This window comes from Lissotriton helveticus, chromosome 11 (genome assembly GCF_964261635.1).
Source record: "Lissotriton helveticus chromosome 11, aLisHel1.1, whole genome shotgun sequence".
Lineage (NCBI taxonomy): Eukaryota > Metazoa > Chordata > Amphibia > Caudata > Salamandridae > Lissotriton > Lissotriton helveticus.
In genome coordinates, this window is record NC_136072.1 from 61,129,796 (window position 1) to 61,151,893 (window position 22,098).

Sequence of the window (22,098 nt, forward strand, 5' to 3'; positions counted from 1 at the left end):
AACTATGGGTAAAAGGATTCCTGGAAGTGTAAGAAAGGGAAGTGACTGTGGATCCCCCAGGACATCAGTTTATCAAGGTATACTTCTAAATTTCTTTTTCAACTACAAGTGTGGTCTAATACAGAAGACAGAGTGGCAGAGTAATGGGGCAGGATGTTTGTACCTCAAAATGAAACTTGATGACAAAGGAGTCTTTTTTGTAGCATTTTGCAAGGAGCACATTTACTTGTACAAGTAACAAATTGGAAGAAATGGAAAAGCATTCTTCAGCCAGACTTAAAAGTGAAACAAGCCTATTATTTATTATAGAAGTAATTACAAAAAAAATAACATACCATTAATTCCTTAGGAGTTGTATTTACTTCTGGACACAACTGGAAGTAGCAGAGACGCTTTGCTCTAACAGTCCTAAGGAACTTGGGACTTGGGAAGAAAAGTCTAGAAGCGCGGATCCAGGAGGAGGCGCAATCCTTGGTGGAGTTTTTCACCATACAGAGAGGTAAATTATTTGAGGCTTCAGCGCTGCTTCTTAGATAATAAAACTTGTTATTGTCATATTTCAACATTAGAGGGACTCTCTGCTTCAGCTACTGTAATGTGACTGGCCCGTAGACATTTGAAGCAATTAAGAAGCATTGCATACCATGGTTTTCACAGGCTGGTCAAATAAGCCTCATCAATATATACTATCACCAAATAAGCACTTACTTTCAACAGGGACTTCTTTCCAAACTAGTTTTTCACTCTTATGAAAAAGCAGACCAGACACATCCAGGAGCGTATCTTGTTACATCCTAATTGCCATTTTAAAACCCTTCTTTGGATCATTGGTTGGTTTATTCATATATTTAGGCATCTTTGAAGTTAATTCTGGTGTCTGACAATGTTTGTCAATAACAGTAAAACATTACTCACTTCTGACCCCAATGCCTTTTTCAGTTTGGTAAGGAAATACTTAGAAACATAACCCAATAGCCACCAGTCTTTAGGTCTTGGATGAACATTGTTTCACCCTGTGGATCCTTCGCCACGCCCTCATCTATCTTTTCATTTCATCAAACAGTATCGGGCATTAGTGACAAATGATCTTATCCTGCAACAGATAAACATTTCTCTTTTTTGTTCCTAAGATACTGCTCATTGGCCTCAACAACCTTCTTCACTTGGTGGTGGCTACTTTTCAGAGCAATGACGCTTTAAATGAGGAAATATTTTAATGTCTTACCTCTGTAGATAATATTTTAGCCAAATCTAGAAGGTTTGAGTCTCCCTTAACATTTCTATGTTACTAGCACAATTCATCTTTTCAATTGATTACTCCTAAGAATTTGATATAGACCAACAAAGAGTTAACCTTCTACCAAAGTTCTTCCCTAACTAAAATGTCCTCATTTAACTAAAGTCCACCTATTAAATATATTCTGCTACCCAAACATGAATGTCCCACTCCTTTCTTGCAGGAATTTGTAAACCCTGCCTTCATTCAATCAATCAATCAATCAAGGTATTTATAGAGCGCACTACATACCTGTGAGTGTCTCAAGGCGCTAGGGGGGGGCGCTGCTTTGCATGCCTTTAATAGCATGCTCAACCCATAATGGCAGAGAACAATATGTCTCAATATTTGAGCAGCTTCTCATGTGACATCACAGAGACCTTTCCTCATGATATGCCTGCACAAGCCCATCTTATATTCACCCAGGTCACCAAGTGATTTCCACAAGTGCCCCGGGGCCTCTAACTGTTGTCCGCATATTTTGCTCTCCTCGTGCAATCCTTATGCCACATGAACTCAATTGACAGTTGCATTATGACCATAATGTTGCATTAAAAAAGAATAATCAAAATCCTTGCTCAAATTTAAATTTAAATTTCTACCTAATGTTAAGCCACATTTCTATCAACACTCATCCTTCTTTTAAAATGGTTTAACCTAGCCAAAATCTTTGGCAATTACTGACATGACTTACACCTCAGTTAAAAATAAATATTCATAGGTAAAACCAACCTGTTTTGAAAATAGCATTAAACATTTTCTGCAAGGAGATCATAGTGTTACTGATTTGCCTGTATTTCTGCCCTTTGAAAGTAGGAGCAAAGGGTCTTGCACATAATTTTACCATTTGGTTCTGATCTCGCTATAAAATCGACAGCGTATAGAATGGTGAACAGGAATTTCACCAGAAAAAACTCTAAATTATCCGCATAGCCCTATCACCAGTGCGTGTGACTCTTCCTTTCATTCTTTGGCTTTTCTTAACATTATTACTATTGAACTGGGTAATAACGTGGGAGATTTGTTGGCTAGCAGTGGTGATGTAGAATAGTCAGTCACATGTCTGACATGTGATTTACACTTACGCAGCTCCACCAACCACTTAGAATAACAGTTGTAGATCATAATCATGTTGTCAATGGTATCTGTCAATGTACTTCGGTAGCAGCTGCATTTTTTTTTTCTTCTATATATTAGCTTCTAGTGTGGTCATTGCTATTAGAACAACTTAAGTGACATTCATCTTGCCTACATAAAGACCATGACACAGAAGTACAGCATTAAAAGACCTGTGGTTGTATTTCATCTATGCACAACACATGGGTTAAACCAGATTACAATGATAAGTATGTCAGCGGAAGAGGCTTAAGTCTCCTAAACATGGGAGTGTTCATGGCAGAGAAGGAAATGTGGCCATGAATGTCCAAGCTAAGCACATTATGCAAAAGTAAGTTGACTCTGCTTTTCACTCTAGTTTTGCATAATAGCAGGACTGAGCTTGACCATTTGCATAAGTGTCAGAGTCATTATCTTTCTTGACTTATCTGTGATCTCTAACTTGGGTGGGAGGAGAACGGTGGCTCCTTCCAATTTGCAATAACTCTGCTTTTCACAGAAGCCCAGTGGCAGGAGCTTACTTGACCAGAATGCTGTCCAAGCAGCAGGGCAGAGACAGAAAGAATGGCTTTTGTTTCGGATGATCTTTGATCAGTGGGGGCTGTGCACCTCTCCCGTGAGGGAATAAGGTGAGCCAAATTAACTTGTGACCCTCAGATTTCTCATATGTAGAAAAATAATTAAGGGCACCAGCAAACACTGGTTTCTTAAAAGTAACAAAATGTAATGTGCCCTTTACCTGTGCTCCCCTGTGCCCATTCTGCCCCGTGCCCCCGCTCTTCTCCCCCGTCCTCCGTGTCCCCCTGCAGTTTTCCCGCCGCTGCGTCCCTCCGGCCCTGCCCCTCTGTCCCCCATTGACCACCCCGCTCCCACCTCCCAGCTGCTCCTCCCTCCCTCTAATCCTCATATGGAGGCCGCGCTGTGACCACGCAGCGGACACGTGCAGCGGGCACGCTGCTGGTGCACCGAATGCGCGCCAAAGGCAAGCCCGTCTGCACCCGTCCGCACCTGGAACGCGCCCAGAGCCAGAACCCCTGGACACCGCGCCCCATGCAACGCCAGACTGCACTACGACTTCAACACCCTCCACGCACTCAACACCGGACGAGACCACCCCTGCCACCGGGCCACCCCGAAGCGCACCCAAGGGCCCTTCGCCTGCTGGAAATGCAGATTCACCAGCATCCAGCCCACCAGACCACCAACCAGAGAACCCAACCACCTCCACTGCATCCTCCTCAACACTCGCTCCGCTCGCAAGCACGCCATCGAACTCTGGGACCTCCTAGACTCCACCGCCCCTGACGTCGCCTTCCTGACGGAGACCTGGCTGAACGCCACCTCAGCACCAGACATCGCCATAGCCATCCCACAGGGCTACAAGATCTCCCGCAGAGACCGCACCAACGGAGTCGGAGGAGGAATCACCATCATCCACAAGGACAACCTCAGAGTCTCGACCAACACCGACGACACCCTCACCACCACCGAACACATGCACTTCCAGATCCACACCGACCCCAACACGACCCTCCGAGGAACGCTCGTCTACAGACCACACGGACCAAGACCACAGTTCAGCGACACCATCGCCGACCTCGACAGCACCCAGGCCCTCGCCTCCACGGACTATATCCTCCTCGGGGACTTGAACTTCCACCTCGAGAATAACAACGACACCAACTCCACCGCCCTGATAGACAACCTCGCCAACCTCGGACTCAAACAGCACGTGACGACACCCACCCACGCTGCCGGACACACGCTGGACCCCATCTTCTCTACAAGCCCCCACGTCTCCTTCAACCACACCACCGAACCCCACGGGACCGACCAAAGATGCGTCCACTTCACCTTCACAAAACCCACCACACACCACCGCACCCAACAGCTGCCACGCCGCTGCTGGGGCAAGGTCACTGCCGACCCCACCGACCCCGACACCGCCTTGACCAACCTCAAAAAAATAGATCAACGACTGCGCCAACACCCTCGCCCCTCTCAAGACCTCCGCAACCAACCACACCAACAAGAAAGTCGCCTGGTTCACCCAAGACCTCCGGACCTCCAAGCGCACCTGTTGGAAGCTAGAGAAGAAATGGCTCCACGACCGAACACCAAACAGCCACACAGCCCACAAGAGCGCAACCCACAAACACCACCAACTCATCAGGACCAACAAGAGGACCGCCTTCAAGGACTTCCTTGACAACAACGCACACAACTCCAGGGAGCTCTTCAGCGTCATGAAAGAACTCTCCAACCCCCGCACCCACCATCGAGCCCAGCACCCCCGCGACCACCACCCGCACCAGCCGCCTGACCGCCTGGTCCAACGTCAGCGACGAAGACACCATCAAAACCATGAACTCCATCCACTCCGGATCCCCATCCGACCCTTGCCCTCACCACATCTTCAACATAGCCAGCACAACCATCGCGCCCCACCTCCGGAAAACTATCAACAGCTCCTTCGAGACAGCAACCTTCCCGGAAAGCTGGAAGCACGCCGAGATCAACGCCCTTCTGAAGAAACCCAAGGCGGACCCCAAGGACCTCAAGAAATTCCGGACCATCTCGCTGCTCCTGTTCCCGGCGAAAGTGACAGAGAAGATTGTCAACAAACAGCTAACCCGCTACCTCGAAGACAACAACATCCTGGACCCTTCCCAATCCGGTTTTCGCAGAAATCACAGCACTGAGACCGCCCTTATCGGCGCCACTGACAACATCAGGGCCAAATGGACAAAGGAGAAACAGCCGCCCTCATCCTCCTGGACCTATCAGCAGCCTTTGACACAGTCTGTCACCGCACCCTATCAGCACGCCTCCATGACGCCGGAATTCAAGAGAAGGCCCTGGCCTGGACCACATCCTTCCTCTTCGGCAGAACCCAGAGCGTCTGCCTCCCACCTTTTTGCTCAAAAAACGCCGAGATCATCTGCGGCGTCCCGCAGGGATCCTGCCTCAGACCGACGCTGTTCAATATCTACATGGCACCGCTCGCCCACGTCGCTCGTCAACACAACCTCAACATCATCTCCTCCGCCGACGATACCCAGCTGATCATATCCCTCACTAAAGACCCCCACACCGTCAAAGCCAACCTCCACAGAGGAATGAAGGCCGTAGCCGACTGGATGAAGGACAGCAGACTGAAGCTGAATTCAGACAAGACGGAGGTCCTTATTCTCGGACCCACCCCATCAGCCTGGGACGACTCTTGGTGGCCCACATCGCTAGGCACTGCCCCGGGAACCCACAGACCACGCACGCAACCTGGGGGTCATCCTCGCCTCCACCCTCTCCATGACCAGGCAAGTCAACGCCGTCTCTGCATCCTGCTTCAACACCCTCCGATTGCTCCGTAGGATCTTCAGGTGGATCCCTCCCGACATGAGAAAAACCGTCACCCAGGCCCTCATCACCAGCAGACTCGACTAAGGGAACGCCCTCTACTCAGGAACAACAACCAAGCTCCTGAGATGACTGCAACGAATCCAGACGCCTCGGTACGTCTGATCCTCGACGTCCCCCGACGCAGCCACATCACACCCCACCTGAGAGGCCTGCACTGGCTCCCCGTCAACAAGAAGATCACCTTCAAACTCCTCATCCACGCACACAAAGCACTGCACAACACCGGACCTGCATACCTCAAAAACCGTCTCAGCTTCCACATCCCCACCCGAAGCCTTCGTTCAGCCAACCTCGCCCTCGCCACAGTTCCTCGTATCAGGAAAACCACATCTGGCGGCAGTTCCTTCTCCTACCTCGCCGCCAAGACCTGGAACGCTCTCCCTACCAGCCTACGACAGACTCAGGACCTGATGGCCTTCAGAAGACTTCTCAAGACCTGGCTCTTCGATCAGTAGCCCCCGCCCCCCAGCGCCTTGAGACCCTCACGGGTATGTAGCGTGCTCTAGAAATGCATTGATTGATTGATTGATTGATAGTTTGTGAAAACCTATGTAATAACACCCTGGTTGACTACTTACTTTTCTTTTCCTTAATTACTGAATTGCTATGAGAATAGTTCTAACTCTGTGCATTCATAGGAATAACAACATTCATAAGCAACAACACAATCCCTTTGAGAATGGGACTCTTGTATTTGTCAGGCAAATCCCTGTTTCATGCTCTTCCTCGCAATGCAGTCAGGGTTATTACCTTTTCACTCCTGGCCACAAACAGGGAATGCCCACTATTAGGCTGTAATCAAGAGTTCAACTTTGAATCTTTTATGAACTGGTCAATAGTGTCTATGGTACCGCAGCACCTTCATCAGCGAACCCCAGGGACCAACAGGCTCAATTCAAGTGTTACCCACTCCTGCAGCTCAGAACCATTCAGAGTAGACATCAAGAAATCTGAAGCTCTGGTCCTGTTCACAGAAGTTGGGCTGGTTGTGGTACACGCTGCAATACCCAGTAGGAACTGGCTCTCGCCTGAGCTCTGCTGTTTGCTTACCCCAGTGAACAGAGTTGCATCCAGACTGCGATGATGGGGTAAGTCAATATATCCCACAAGGTGGAGGTGGAGGTAGGGGTGGAGAGGCGAGGTGAGGGAGGATTCAATCTTCTGGCTCCCGACCTGACAATGGCGATGGTGAGATCACACCGCAACGAGATGGCATGGGCTTGGTGCTCCCCACACAGTGCTCAATGTACAGGTCATTTCAAAAATGCCCTCTCTTGGCATCCGGGGATTGCTGAATTAATCCTATACATTGGCAATGACCCGATAAATGCACAGCTATATCCTACCTCCTCGCACAGGGAGTCGTCTCTGCAATGCTCCCAACTGGACCTCACTCCCAACTGGACCTCGCTCCCTCCAACACTCCCCTCTTCCTCACCGGGCACACAGGTCTTGGCAAGCAGGCAGGCACTGGTGCACCTGGCTCCAGGGCAGGAGGTCTTGATTCCCTGGGTGATGTACCTCACCTAGAAGGAAGACTAGAAGACCTTGGTCCCTAGTCCTGATCACTGGCATGCACATGCATGATTCTTCTTTGCCTGTGACAACAAAACAACAGCATTAAAGATCCAGACAACAGTACAGTTAGACACTCAGAGCAGAGGTACACGCCTTTTACCATGCACAGGACCTTTACGTCACAACATTGCAGAATGTTAAAATATTAGTATTCTGAATAGCATCTAGAGGGCAATCTCAAGAAGTTTCTAAGGCCTGGGTGATCATTCCTTTTACTTAGTACTTTTGATCTGTATTGGTGCTTACAACATTCCCATCATCTATATGAATAAGTTAATAACACTGTTTTTTTGGTTTCTTAGATTTTTTTAAAAGAGTGACTCGAATATTCTTTTGGTGATATATATCTGACACAACTTGTTTTCACTTATTTCCAATGAAGATTATAGTTAGCAGTCTGAAAATGGTATGACTTCTCCAAAGTCGAGGATTTTCCAGAGCATCACAATGATTGCAAACATTTTAAACAGGTTACAAGTAGATTTTCTCTGGGTGAACCCTTGAAAAAAAACTAAATGTAGAAGGACAGTTCTCACATCAAAAAGGTTTGTTCAGGCAAATTGCCTAAAACATTTTTTCCAGGAAATTGTATCTTCTGATGAAGATTTCTGAAATTGACAAACAAAATATCTTCACAGACAGGGGGTCATATCAGAGTTAGAGTTTATGAATGTTGAAACGATAATGCAATAACTAGAGTGATGACCAACTGATTCATGTGGGTGCTTTGGTGCGATTTATGTTGTTCATGACTACTTAGTGTCTATGAACAGGGTTTTAGGAGTTGCCATGTTTCAACACAGTGAACACGATCCCCTGTGGCCTGTTTTGTTCATGAGTGACTCAGTGTTGGCAGCCAGTTAGCAAATGATAACAGTGTACTTTGTAACCTGAGTGATCTCTGTTGCCAGAACATGGGCCCGATTCACAGAACTAACTTAAGACAAAATCCTAAACTTACTACTTTTGGTATTCACAGAAGTTAGGATTTTGTCTTAAGACAGACTTAAGACAGACTTAAGTTAGGATTTTGTCTTAAGTCTGTCTTAAGTCTGTCTTAAGTCTGTCTTAAGACAAACTTAAGACAAAATCCTAACTTCCGTGAATACCAGAAGTAGTAAGTTTAGGATTTTGTCTTAAGTTAGTTCTGTGAATCGGGCCCCATGTTTTGTATTATTTTGTGCAGTGAGTTTTTTGGTTTCTATTCAAAAGGTGCAAGTACCTTATGCAACTGAAATACTAATAAAGTGTTATTGGTTTATGCAAACTAATTCTAGTACAATATTCATCATTATTTCAACCATAATGATTGTGGTGTATTATATCTAAATTCACTCTTCACACAACCTCCTTTAAACTAGGCCTTGATTGCTCAGCTAGGTTGTCTTGAGAGTCAAAGGGGCTTACAATACCAACTTTCCATCCCAGACCCAAGTATTCATTGTCTTGGTTAGAGGGGACCTTTGCATCTCAACGTTGACATTGCTCGGTTGCTCCTGTAACTGAAACAACCAGGGAATCAACCTGACAGCTATTGGCTAAGAAGAACAATGAAGGAGTAAACAGAATGCTTGAAATAATCTGCACAATATTCCTGTCCATGTTTTACTCTTATTTCGCAAGGTGTTTTAAGATGTGTATCCCAAAGCTGCCCATTGCATGCTCCAGTCACTCTTTCCCTCTTTTTTCCAAAGGGAAAAGCCTGGATCCCACTCAGGCATTTGTCCTTTCTGTAACCAATGTAATCTGTTCCGTGATTTTTGGGCACCGCTTCTCCAGAGACGATAAAGAAATCCATCACCTTATCAAAGCAAATGATCTTCTTGTTAATAATCTAGGCACCAAGTGGGTCCTGGTGAGTATCACAGCAGCCTCATATTATATGTTATCTGTCAATCCTAGGAACACTATGAACCAAGATATTTGTAGGTTTGAAGAAAGGTAAAAATTAGAAATGTGAAAAAAGGCAGGTACATGAAGGCAGGGCTTATTCATGAACTGCAATTTGTAGTAAGTTTAGTAGTACTACAATATTATTACTAAGGTACTACAATGCTGTTCACAAACCTACCAGCGTTACCTCCACCTCATCTATCCTTTCTATGGTGTGAACCTCACACATAGAAGTTTACTACCTAAATGTGGGGGGGCTGGAGAAAGGAACACATTTCCTACTAAATATGTGGGGTTTAGTAAGGAATGAGGATGGGTTTAGAGGAGGTTAGGGAGGGGTTTGGTGGTGACATACACCGGCCCACAAAGGAGGGTGCTCATTGCTATTCACAACCTGCAATTTTAAAGTTACTACAGCCAAGAAGGGACCCAAAATAGAAATAAATAGAAATACCTCCAGCACCACTCATGGACTCCAGCCCCTCACGCTGGTAGGCAAAACTCTCCCATAGAAAAAAAAATATTGGCAGGGATTAAAATAAAAATCCATGGGAAATACTGGAAAATTAAATGACATCATTTAAAATAGTTAAACATTTAAATTAATATAATTTCATGTTAAAAAATCGAAATATATATTTATTATTTAATTGCAAAAAATAATAACTTTTTCAGATTTATGAACTAAAGTTGCATATATAAAATCAATTAAAACGAATATTTAACATATAAATATGTTTATATTTTTTTTAAAAATTACATTTTCCCAATACTTTCCAATAGAAAGACTCCACAGTCGGGGTGGAGATCTCCCTATGATAAAATATAGGGAAAATGTTAGAAGGTAGTTTAAGCTTTATATTAAATCAGTACAAACATTTTTATGTTATTTATCGCAGTATATTATTGAATTCTTATGCATTAATAATTATTAAAACTGATGCATGAAATGAATTCCAGCTAGAGTAATTATGGCTTAATAAAATGAATATCACATTAATGTATAACATGCCAAAACGTTGTTAAAATATTTTCCAATTAAATTATAAATATGCTTTATTTTTAGATTTTCTAGTGTGGGGCTGGACTTTCTACTGTTTCTTTTTGGCAGTATTAACTTACACTTGCACGTTAGGCTCCACCCCTTTTCACTTTTCAGTCATTTTTTGTGGATATCAAAAAAAGAAGTAAAGTTATCTACGTAGGAGACACGGTTACAAGATTGAGGATAGGTGTCTGGGCACAAGTAAATAAGCCTTCAGACTCACTGCATAAACATCATTACAAAGACCTGTGGTTGTTTAAGACGCCGTGAGTAGTGATAGGAGCAGAGGAGTTAAAAGGGCGAAAGGGCAGAGACAGGTCAAAAAATGGCAGTTGCGGCCCGTGGCGGGAGTGTTGCAGGTGGTGGGCCGGGGGAGGAGCAGGGTGGGGGGTAGTAAACTAAAGAATACGGCTTAATGGAGGTAAGTAAACAAATAAATACATAAAATGAATTTCATTGTGCGAGCTGCATTGCCAAATGCTATGCAGCACGTTCAACGAAATTCATTTTATTTATTTATGTGTTTACTTACCTCAATCCGGCCGTATACCGTAGTTTACTACCCCCCACTCTGCTACTCCCCGCCCTGCCCCACCCCCCAGCCCGCAGCACTCCCTCCATGGGCTGCTACTGAAAGAAACATTGGCATAGCCAATAGATCTGGCTTTTGGGACCTTCTAAGTATTTAGTTATGCAGCACATTATCCTTGGTGCAACCTCATCAACTGTTGCATGGCTAAACACTTATAAGGTCCTAAAGACGAGACCTATTGGCTATGCCAATGCTTGGTGTGGTTATGTGTGTGGTTGTGTGTGTGTGTGTGTGTGTATGGTTGTGTGTGGTTGTGTGTGGTTGTGTGTGTGGTTGTGTGTGTGGTTGTGTGTGTGTGGTTGTGTGTGTGGTTGTGTGTGTGTGGTTGTATGTGTGGTTGTGTGTGTGATTGTGTGTTTGTAGTTGTGTATGTGGTTGTGGTTGTGTGAGTGTGGTTGTGGTTGTGTCTATGTGTGGTTGTGAGTGTGTGTGTGGTTGGGTGTGTGGGATTCTGTGTGGATATATTTGTGTGTGGGTGTGGTTGTGAGTGCGGTTGTGGTTGTAGGTACCGTTGTGGGTATGGGTGTGGTTGTGGTGTGTGTGTGGATGTGTGGTTGGGTGTGGTTGGGTGTGGTTGTGTGTGGTTGTGTGGTTGTGTGTGATTGTATGTGGTTGTGTATGGTTGTGTGTGGTTGTGTGTGGTTGTATGTGTTGTTGTGTGTGGTTGTGTGTGTGTTTATGTGTGTGGTTGTATGTGTCTGGTTGCATGTGTAGTTGTGGTTATGTGTGTGGTTGTGTGTGTAGTGTGTGTGGTTGTGTGTGTGGAGTGTGTGTGGTTGTGTGGTTGTGTGTGTTTGTGGTTGTGGGTGCGGTTGTGGGTGTAGGTGCGGTTGTGGGTGTGGATATTTGGTAGGGTGTGGTTGGGTGTGTGGTTGTGTGGTTGTGTGTGTGGTTGTGTGTATGGTTATGTGTGTGTGGTTGTATGTGTGGTTGTGTGTGGTGTATGTGGTTGTGTGTGTGGAGTGTGTGTGGTTGTGTGTGGGTGTGGTTATGTGTGGGTGTGTTTGTGTGTGGGTGTGTGTATGGTTGTGTGTGTGGTTGTGTGTATGGTTATGTGTGTGCTTGTGTGTGTGTGGTTGTATGTGTGGTTGTGTGTGTGGTGTATGTGGTTGTGTGTGTGGTTGTGTGTGGGTGTGGTTATGTGTGGGTGTGTTTGTGTGTGGGTGTGGTTGTGGGTGTGGGTGCAGTTGTGTGGGGGGTTGGTTGTGGGTGCAGGTGTGGTTGTTGGTGTGGGTGGGTGTGGTTGTGGGTGTGTGTGGATGTGTGGTTGGGTATGTGATTGTGTGTGTGGTTGTGGTTGTGTGTGTGATTGTGTGTGGTTGTGTGGTTGTGTGTGTGGTTGTGTGTGGTTGTATGTGTGGTTGTGTGTGTGATTGTGGCTGTGTGTGTGGTTGTGGTTGTCTGTGGTTGTGGTTGTGTGTGTGTGGTTGTGTATGATGTGTGATTGTGTGTGTGGTTGTGTGTGTGTGGTTGTGTGTGTGTGGTTGTGTGTGTGGTTGTGTGTGTAAGATTGTGTGTGTGGTTGTGTGTGTGGTTGTGTGTGGTTGTGTGTGGCTGTGTGTGGTTGTGTGTGTGGTTGTGTGTGGTTGTGGGAGTGTGCGGATGTGTGGTTGGGTGTGGTTTGTGTGTGATTGTGTGTGTGGTTGTGTGTGTGTGTGGTTGTGTGTGTGGTGTGTGTGTGGTGTGTGTGTGGTTGTGTGTGTGGTTGTGTCATTGGTTGTGTGTGCGGTTGTGTGTGTGGTTGTGTGTGCGGTTGTAGTTGTGTGTGTGGTTGGGTGGTTGGGTATGGTTGTGTGTGGTTGTATGTGTGGTTGCATGTATGGTTTTGTGTGTGGTTGTGTGGTTGTGCGTGTGGTTGTGTGTGTGGTTGTAGTTGTGTGTGTGTGTGGTTGTGTGTGTATGGTTGTGTGTGTGTGGTTGTGTGTGTGGGTGGTTGTGTGTGTGTGGTTGTGTGTGTGGTTGTGTGTGGTTGTCTGCATGTGGTTGTGTGTGTGTGGTTGTGTGTGTGGTTGTGTGTGGTTGTGTGTGTGAGGTTGTATGTGTGTATGGTTGTGTGTGTGGTTGTGTGAATGTGTGGTTCTGGGTGTGGTTGTGTGTGTGGTTGTGTGTTTGGTTGTGTGTGGTTGTGGGTGTGGTTGTGTGTGTGGTTGTGTGTGGTTGTGTGTGGTTGTGTGTGGTTGTGTGGGTGTGGTTCTGTGTGTGGTTGTGTGTGGTTGTGTGTGTGTGGTTGTGGTTGTGTGTGTGGTTGTGGTTGTTTGTGTGTGGTTGTGTGTGTGTGGTTGTGTGTGTGTGTCGCTGTGTGTCTGTGTGGTTGTGTGTATGGTTGTATGTGTGGTTGTGTGTATATGGTGAAAAGTGTGGTTGTGTATGTGGTTGTGTGTGTGGTTGTGTTTGTGGTTGTGGGTGTGGTTGTGTAGTTGGGTGGTTGTGTGTGTGGATGTGTGTGTGGTTGTGTGTGTGGTTGTGTGTGTGGTTGTGTCTGTGTGTATGGGTGTGTGTGTGGTTGTGTGTGTGGTTATGTGTGTGGTTGTATGTGTGGTTGTGGTTGTGTGTGTGGTTGTGTATGGTTGTGTGTGTGGCTGTGTATGTGGTTGTGTATGGTTGTGGTTGTGTGTGTGGTGTGTGTGATTGTGTGTGTGGTTGTGTGTGTTGTTGTGTATATGGTTGTGTGTGGTTGTGTGTGTGGCTGTGAGTGTGGTTGTGTGTGTGGTTGTGTATGGTTGTGTGTGTGTGTGTGTATGGTTGTGTGTGTGGTTCTGTGTGTGTGTGGTTGTGTGTGGTTGTGTTTGTGTGTGGTTGTGTGTGTGGTTGTGTGTGTGTGGTTGAAGTTGTGTGTGTTGTGTTTGTGGTTGTGTGTGTGGTTGTGTGTGTGGCTGTGTGTTTGTGTGGTTGTGTGTGTGGTTGTGTGTGGTTGTGTGTGTGGTTGTGGTTGTGTGTGGTTGTGTGTGTGGTTGTGTGGTTGTGTGGTTGTTGTGTGTGTGTGTGGTTGTGTGCGTGTGGTTGTGTGTGGTTGTGTGTGCGGTTGTGTGTGTGGCTCTGTGTGTGGTTGTTTGTGGTTGTAGTTGTGTGTGTGTGGTGTGTGTGATTGTGTGTGTGGTTGTGTATATGGTTGTGTGTGGTTGTGTGTGTGGCTGTGAGTGTGGTTGTGTGTGTGGTTGTGTATGGTTGTGTGTGTGTGGTTGTGTGTGTGTGTGTGGTTGTGTGTGGTTGTGTGCATGGTTGTGTTTGTGTGTGGTTGTGTGTGTGGTTGTGTGTGTGTGGTTGAAGTTGTGTGTGTTGTGTTTGTGGTTGTGTGTGTGGCTGTCTGTTTGTGTGGTTGTGTGTGGTTGTGTGTGTGGTTGTGGTTGTGTGTGTATGGTTGTGTGTGTGGTTGTGTGGTTGTGTGTGTGTGGCTGTGTGTGTGGTTGTGTGTGTGGTTGTTGTGTTTGGCTGTGTGTGGTTGTGTGTGTGGTTGTGTGTGTGGTTGTGTGTGTGGTTGTGAGTATGGTTGTGTGTGTGGTTGTGTGTGTATGGTTGTATGTGGTTGTGGTTGTGTGTGTGTATGTGTGGTTTTGGTTGTGTGTGTTGTATGTGTGTTTGTGTGTGTGGTTTTGTGTGTGTGGTTTTGTGGGTGGTTGTGTGTGGTTATGTGTGTGGTTGTGGTTGTGTGTGGTTGTGTGTGTGTGGTTGTATGTGTGTAGTTGTGTGTGGTTGTGTGTGTGTGGTTGGGTGTGCGTGGTTGTGTGTGTGGTTGTGCGTGGTTGTGTGTGTGTGTGTGTGATTGAATGTGTGGTTGTATGTGTGGTTATATGTGTGGTTGGTTGTGGTTGTGTGTGCGGTTGTGTGTGTGGTTGTGAGTGTTTGTGGTTGTATGTGTGGTTGTGTGTGTGGTTGTGGTTGTGTGTGTTGTGTGTGTGGTTGTGTGTGTGGATGTGTGTGTGGTTGTGTGTGTGTGGTTGTGTGTGTGGTTGTGGTTGTGTGTGTGGTTGTGGTTGTGTGTGTGGTTGTGGCTGTATGTGTGTGGTTGTGTGTGTGTGGCTGTGTTTGTGGTTGTGTGTGTGGTTAGGTGTGTGGTTTTGTGTGTGTGTGTGGTTAAGTGTGTGTTTGTGTGTGTGTGTGGTTGTGTTTGTGGTTGTGTGTGGCTGTGTGTGGATGTATGTGTGGTTGTGAGTGTGGTTGTGTGTGTGGTTGTATTTGTGTGTATGGTTGTGTGTGGTTGTGTGTGTGGTTGTGTGTGTGGTTGTGTGTGGTTATGTGCATGGTTGTGTGTGTGGTTGTGTGTGTGGTTGTGTGTGTGTGTGTGGTCGTGGTTGTGTGTGTTGTGTTAGTGGTTGTGTGTGTGGTTGTGTGTGTGTGTGTTGTTGTGTGTGGTTGTGTGTGTGGTTATGGTTGTGTGTGGTTGTGTATGTTATGTTATGTTAAAATAATTTTTAGAGCGCACTTACACTAGGCGGTTTCATGGCGCTAGGAGCGGAAGGACTGCAGCAGAAAGATTCCCGGAACATTATTCATAAGCTTGTGAGAACAGGAAAGTTTTCAGAAGAGTTCTAAATTGAGTATAGCACATTAGGAAGGGAGTTCCAAAAACGGGGGGCCAGAAAAGAAAACCTAAGACCACCATGTTTTTTTTGTTTGAAAGTGGGGATAGTGAGCAAGTGGAGGTGAGAGGAGCGAAGTTCACATGAGGGAACATAACGTTGGATCCTGGAAGAAATGAAAGCAGGGCCTTGACCAGCAAGGGCTTTGAAGATGATACAGCCTAATTTAAATACACAGCGTTTGGCTACCGGGAGCCAATGAAGTCTCTTCATCAGGGGGCTAACATGTTGGTGCTTGGGTTGGCGAAAGATGAGCCTATCTGCCTGATTTTGTACGAGCTGTAGGCGATGAGGTTGCTATGCTGGAATGCCAACATAGAGAGCATTCCCATAGTCAATGCGAGAGGTGACCAGGGCCAGGATTACAAGAATAAGGGCCTCTGTGGTCAAGAACCTACAGATCTTCCGAATTCTGCGAAGATGGAAGAAGCAGGAAGAGACTACAGCATTGATTTGTGGCTTCAAGGACAAGTCACTGCAGATGATGACTCCAAGACTAATTACAGAGCCTAACGGGCGGGGGGGGTGTCCAGAGACGGAGGCCAGAAACTGGAGTTCCAGGGGTTGGTGGACCCGCCAGTTAGAAGAAGCTCTGTTTTATCGGGATTAAGTTTTAATTGGCTAGAATAAATCCATTCACTATTAGAGATCATAGTGGATTGGAAATTACTAATGGATGTATTGGAGGAGTCTATGATGAATACCAACTGGAGATCATCGACGTAATTGAAGGTTATGGCTGGGCTATTACGTAAAGATACAATCAAGGGTTCCATCTTTAGGTTGAATAGGAGGGTTGATAGGGCAGAGCCCTGAGGGACCCAACAGGTCAGTTTTGTTTTCCCTGCCGAGAAGTTGGCCAGATGGACTGCCTGGAAGTGCCTGTGTAGAAAGGAGGTGATCCACTGTGTCAAAAGCCGCCGATAGATCCAGAAGCACCAGGGCCTGGGTGATGTTTTTATCGGCTCCTCTCCTAAGCTCATCCATGACTGCCAGAATGACAGATTCCATGGAGTGTGCTGGCCTGAAACCCGCCTGCAGGGGGTTGAGAAACTGGGAATGCTCAATAAATGAGCTGAGGCAATTCGTGACGTGAGCCTCTAATATTTTGCTGTGGTAAGGGAGCAAAGAAATGGGATGAAAATTGATCAGCACTGAAGAATCTGCGTTGGGTTTTTTCAGTATAGGAACAACTACGGCGCATTTAAAGGTATCCGGAACAATGCCTGATTTGAGTGAGTTGTTAAGGAGTGAAAGTGGCGGGTCAGGGCAGATAAGAAAGGCCTCTTTCAGAATGTGGGGGGGGGGGCAGCAGTCAATAGGAGAGCCAGATCCCACTTTATTCAGAAGGGTCAGGAACTCTTCTCCAGAAATCAGGAGAATTTGATCAAACATGAAGGGGTTTTTACAGGGTATGGGGGTGGTAGGGGAATTGGGGGTAGGGATATTGGGATATTGTTCTTAATGGAGGTAATTTTGTCAATGAAGAATGAGTTCAATGAATCACATAGTGATTGTGAAGGGACAGATTTAGTGGTCACCCTGTTAGGTTGTGCAAGCTCATCGACAATTGAGAAACTGTCTTTAGCCTTCATGGATGAATTGTTGATTTTTTGGGAGAAGTATACAGATTTAGTTTGAAGAATGGAATCTTTATAATTTTTTAACAGGGCTACATATGCCGCTCTCTCCTCAGATGCATAGGCTCGCCGCCAACAGCGCTCTGCCTGTCTGAGTGCCAGTTTTTTCTTTTTTTAGATCATCGGAAAACCAGCGTTGGGCATCGTGGGGGCGTTTAAGTTAGATTTTTTTCAAAGGGGCCGCCTTGTCACTGGCTAATTCTAGCCAGTGATCAAGGCTAGAAGCCTGAAGAGAGATAGGGGCCCGTTCATTGGGAGAGGTGATGTTAAAAATGCGTGGAAGTCGCCCATATTAGCCCGTTTCCAGTTCCTGGCCAAGAAGTTACCTGCCAGGGGCGACATAGTGGGGGAGTATAGGCCATAGTAAAAGAAATAAAATGATGATCAGACCAAGTGCAGGGAGAAACTAAGGGGAGTGTGATTTCTATGTTAGATGACCAGACCTGGTCCAGAGTATGCCCCTTAACGTGGGTAGCTTTGTGCACATGTTGCGTGAAATTCATGTCTAGTAGAGAGTCCGTGAACTCGACCGAGATGGCACTCTCGGGAGTATCAGAGGGCCTGTAGTTGAAATCACCAAGGATAATGATCCTGGCATGATTGATGACTAACTGGGAAATTAATTCACCAAAGAGTTGAGGGAACAGGGGCATATGATCCGGGGGTCGATAAAAAAGAGCACACATGAAGGAAAACTTGGGGGAGTTAAATTTTAAAATAGGACTATCAACCTGAGGTGGTCTGTTGATCTGTAAGGTGGTACATTTATGTTTTTGTTGGATAATAGCTGCCACTCCGCCCCCCCAGCTTACCCGACACCCTATTTGCTTGGAGTTGTGTGTGTGTGGTTGTGTGTGTGTGTGTGTGTGGTTGTGTGTGTGTGTGGTTGTGTGGTTGTGTGTGTGGTTGTGTGTGTGTGGTTGTGTGTGGTTGTGTGTGTGTGTGGTTGTACGTGTGGTTGTGTGTGTTTGGTTGTGTGTGTGGTTGTATGTGTGGTTGTAGGTGTGGGTGCATGTGTGGTTATATGTGTGGTTGGTTGTGGTTGTGTGTGTGATTGTGTGTGGTTGTGTGTGTGTGGTTGTGTGTGTGTGGTTATGAGTGTGTGTGGTTGTGGTTGTGTGTGGTTGTGTATGTGGTTGTTTATGGTTGTGTGTGTGGTTGTGTTGGTTGTGTGTGTGGTTGTGTGTGGTTGGGGTAGTGTGTGTGGTTGTGTGTGTGGTTTTGGTTGTGTGTGTTGTTGGGTGGTTGTGTGGGTGTGTTTGTGGTTGTGTGTGTGTGTGTGTGTGTGTGTATGGTTGTGGTTGTGTGTGTGTGGTTGCGGTTGTGTGTGTGGTTGTGTGTGTGTGGCTGTGTGTCTGTGTGGTTGTGTGTATGGTTGTGGTTGTGTGTGTGTGGTTGCGGTTGTGTGTGTGGTTGTGTGTGTGTGGCTGTGTGTCTGTGTGGTTGTGTGTATGGTTGTATGTGTGGTTGCATTTGTGGTTGTGTGTATATGGTGAAATGTGTGGTTGTGTATGTGGTTGTGGTTGTGCGTGTGGTTGTGTTTGTGGTTGTGTTTGGTTGTGTGTGTGGTTGGGTGTGGCTGTGTGAATGTGTGGTTGTGGCTGTGGTTGTGTAGTTGGGTGGTTGTGTGGTTGTGTGTGGTTGTGTGTGTGGTTGTGGTTGTGTGTGTGGTTATGGTTGTGTATGTGTCTGTGTGTGTGGGTGTGTGTGTGGTTGTGTGTGTGTGGTTGTGTGTGTGTGGTTGTATGTGTGGTTGTGGTTGTGTGTGTGGTTGTGTATGGTTGTGTGTGTGGTTGTGGCTGGGTGTGTGGTTGTGTGTGTATGTGGTTTTTGGTGTGGTTGTATGTGGTTGTGGTTGTGTGTGTGGTTGTGTGTGTGGTTGTGTGTGTGGTTGTGTGTGTGGTTGTGTATATGGTTGTGTGTGGTTGTGTGTGTGGCTGTGAGTGTGGTTGTGTGTGTGGTTGTGTATGGTTGTGTGTGTGCATGGTTGTGTGTGTGGTTGTGTGTGTGTGTGTGTGTGTGGTTGTGTGTGGTTGTGTGCATGGTTGTGTTTGTGTGTGTGGTTGTGTGTGTGTGTGTTAGAAGTTGTGTGTGTTGTGTTTGTGGTTGTGTGTGTGGTTGTGTGTGTGGCTGTGTGTTTGTGTGGTTGTGTGTGGTTGTGTGTGTGGTTGTGGTTGTGTGTGTATGGTTGTGTGTGTGGTTGTGTGATTGTGTGGTTGTTGTGTGTGTGTGGTTGTGTGCGTGTGGTTGTGTGTGGTTGTGTGTGCGGTTGTGTGTGTGGCTGTGTGTGTGGTTGTGTGTGTGTGGTTGTTGTGTGGTTGTGTGTGACTGTGTGTGGTTGTGTGTGGTTGTGTGTGTGGTTGTGTGTGTGGTTGTGAGTGTGGTTGTGTGTGTGGTTGTGTGTGTATGCTTGTATGTGGTTGTGTGTGGTTGTGGTTGTGTGTGTGTGTGTGTGTGGTTGTGGTTGTGTGTGTTGTGTGTGTGTTTGTGTGTGTGTGGTTGTGTGTGTGTGGTTGTGTGTGTGTAGTTGTGTGTGGTTATGTGTGTGGTTGTGTGTGGTTGTGTGTGTGTGGTTGTATGTATGTAGTTGTGTGTGGTTGTGTGTGTGGTCGTGTGTGTGGTTGTGTGTGGTTGTGTGTGTGTGGTTGAATGTGTGGTTGTATGTATGGTTATATGTGTGGTTGGTTGTGGTTGTGTGTGTGTGGTTGTGTGTGTGGTTGTGAGTGTTTGTAGTTGTATGTGTGGTTGTGGTTGTGTGTGCCGTTGTGTGTGTGGTTGTGTGTGTGGATGTGTGTGTGGTTGTGTGTGTGTGGTTGTGTGTGTGGTTGTGGTTGTGTGGTTGTGTGTGTGGTTGTGTGTGTGTGGTTGTGTGTGTGTGTGGTTGTGCATGTGGTTGTGTGTGTTTGGTTGTGTGTGTGGTTGTATGTGTGGTTGTAGGTGTGGGTGCATGTGTGGTTATATGTGTGGTTGGTTGTGGTTGTGTGTGTGATTGTGTGTGGTTGTGTGTGTGTGGTTGTGTGTGTGTGGTTATGAGTGTGTGTGGTTGTGTGTGGTTGTGTATGTGGTTGTTTATGGTTGTGTGTGTGGTTGTGTGTGGTTGGGGTAGTGTGTGTGGTTGTGTGTGTGGTTTTGGTTATGTGTGTTGTTGGGTGGTTGTGTGGGTGTGTTTGTGGTTGTGTGTGTGTGTGTGTGTGTATGGTTGTGTGTGTGTGTGGTTGCGGTTGTGTGTGTGGTTGTGTGTGTGTGGCTGTGTGTCTGTGTGGTTGTGTGTATGGTTGTATGTGTGGTTGCATTTGTGGTTGTGTGTATATGGTGAAATGTGTGGTTGTGTATGTGGTTGTGGTTGTGCGTGTGGTTGTGTTTGTGGTTGTGTTTGGTTGTGTGTGTGGTTGGGTGTGGCTGTGTGAATGTGTGGTTGTGGCTGTGGTTGTGTAGTTGGGTGGTTGTGTGGTTGTGTGTGGTTGTGTGTGTGGTTGTGGTTGTGTGTGTGGTTATGGTTGTGTATGTGTCTGTGTGTGTGGGTGTGTGTGTGGTTGTGTGTGTGTGGTTGTGTGTGTGTGGTTGTATGTGTGGTTGTGGTTGTGTGTGTGGTTGTGTATGGTTGTGTGTGTGGTTGTGGCTGGGTGTGTGGTTGTGTGTGTATGTGGTTTTTGGTGTGGTTGTATGTGGTTGTGGTTGTGTGTGTGGTTGTGTGTGTGGTTGTGTGTGTGGTTGTGTGTGTGGTTGTGTGTGTGGTTGTGTATATGGTTGTGTGTGGTTGTGTGTGTGGCTGTGAGTGTGGTTGTGTGTGTGGTTGTGTATGGTTGTGTGTGTGCATGGTTGTGTGTGTGGTTGTGTGTGTGTGTGTGTGGTTGTGTGTGGTTGTGTGCATGGTTGTGTTTGTGTGTGTGGTTGTGTGTGTGTGTTAGAAGTTGTGTGTGTTGTGTTTGTGGTTGTGTGTGTGGCTGTGTGTTTGTGTGGCTGTGTGTGGTTGTGTGTGTGGTTGTGGTTGTGTGTGTATGGTTGTGTGTGTGGTTGTGTGATTGTGTGGTTGTTGTGTGTGTGTGGTTGTGTGCGTGTGGTTGTGTGTGGTTGTGTGTGCGGTTGTGTGTGTGGCTGTGTGTGTGGTTGTGTGTGTGTGGTTGTTGTGTGGTTGTGTGTGACTGTGTGTGGTTGTGTGTGGTTGTGTGTGTGGTTGTGTGTGTGGTTGTGAGTGTGGTTGTGTGTGTGGTTGTGTGTGTATGCTTGTATGTGGTTGTGTGTGGTTGTGGTTGTGTGTGTGTGTGGTTGTGGTTGTGTGTGTTGTGTGTGTGTTTGTGTGTGTGTGGTTGTGTGTGTGTGGTTGTGTGTGTGTAGTTGTGTGTGGTTATGTGTGTGGTTGTGTGTGGTTGTGTGTGTGTGGTTGTATGTATGTAGTTGTGTGTGGTTGTGTGTGTGGTTGTGTGTGTGGTTGTGTGTGGTTGTGTGTGTGTGGTTGAATGTGTGGTTGTATGTATGGTTATATGTGTGGTTGGTTGTGGTTGTGTGTGTGTGGTTGTGTGTGTGGTTGTGAGTGTTTGTAGTTGTATGTGTGGTTGTGGTTGTGTGTGCCGTTGTGTGTGTGGTTGTGTGTGTGGATGTGTGTGTGGTTGTGTGTGTGTGGTTGTGTGTGTGGTTGTGGTTGTGTGTGTGGTTTTGGCTGTATGTGGGTGGTTGTGTGTGTGTGTGTGTGTGGTTGTGGTTGTGTGTGTGTTGGTGTGTGTGTGGTGGTGTGTGTGTGGTTGTGTGTGTGTAGTTGTGTGTGGTTATGTGTGTGGTTGTGTGTGGTTGTGTGTGTGTGGTTGTATGTATGTAGTTGTGTGTGGTTGTGTGTGTGGTCGTGTGTGTGGTTGTGTGTGGTTGTGTGTGTGTGTGGTTGAATGTGTGGTTGTATGTATGGTTATATGTGTGGTTGGTTGTGGTTGTGTGTGTGTGGTTGTGTGTGTGGTTGTGAGTGTTTGTAG

The 22,098-nt window shown here is 46.4% G+C and overlaps 1 pseudogene across 1 annotated transcript in view; it reads left to right on the forward strand.

The window, feature by feature from the left end:
- Window positions 1–22,098, forward strand: part of LOC144791043 (cytochrome P450 2J2-like) — a 155,355-nt pseudogene that overhangs the window by 11,879 nt on the left and 121,378 nt on the right. Inside the window, exons 3-4 of the transcript XR_013602282.1 lie at window positions 350–499; window positions 9,085–9,245. The product of XR_013602282.1 is annotated as a cytochrome P450 2J2-like (transcript). The remainder of the gene's footprint in view (window positions 1–349; window positions 500–9,084; window positions 9,246–22,098) is intronic.